Below are 555 nucleotides of genomic sequence, written 5' to 3'. Positions count from 1 at the left end.
TGACGAATAAGCGTCTTTTCAGAAAAGATTGATTCAAATTCGACAATACCAATCAGAATCTAGAATGTAAACAAATCATAAAAAATCGTTATTTTCATAGTTTTTCAGCGCTATTTTCATTTATTTTTGTTATTTGACGCTATTTAGACGAATAAGCAAGTTTTCCGAAGCATAAAATTGAAGATTTCCCGCCAAAATAGAAACTTCCTGATAACATCGGAAATGTCGTTCTAACATCATTTTATTTTATTTGATTCTTCAAAAAATCGTTATAATACTATGTATTAGACTTAGAATATTCGATATCTAAACCAGAAAGTGTTAGCTAGAAATAGACTTATTTATAGAACAACCCCCCATTTCTCACTTCAGGGAAAGTTATAAAACAGTTGGGTGCTAATGACTTTGTGAAAGGGAAAAGTTCTACACTTAGAAACTTCGAAAGAAGGGATTTGGCCTGTACCGTCCGCGGGCCGCATAAACATTGATAAGGGGCCGTATGTGGCCCGCGGGCCGCAGGTTGTGCACCCCTGCATAAATCATTTGAAGATTTTT

Source organism: Centruroides sculpturatus, unplaced genomic scaffold (assembly GCF_000671375.1).
Source record: "Centruroides sculpturatus isolate CEXI.00-Female unplaced genomic scaffold, Cexi_2.0 scaffold465, whole genome shotgun sequence".
Taxonomy (NCBI): domain Eukaryota; kingdom Metazoa; phylum Arthropoda; class Arachnida; order Scorpiones; family Buthidae; genus Centruroides; species Centruroides sculpturatus.
Note: the sequence above shows the minus strand (reverse complement) of the source record.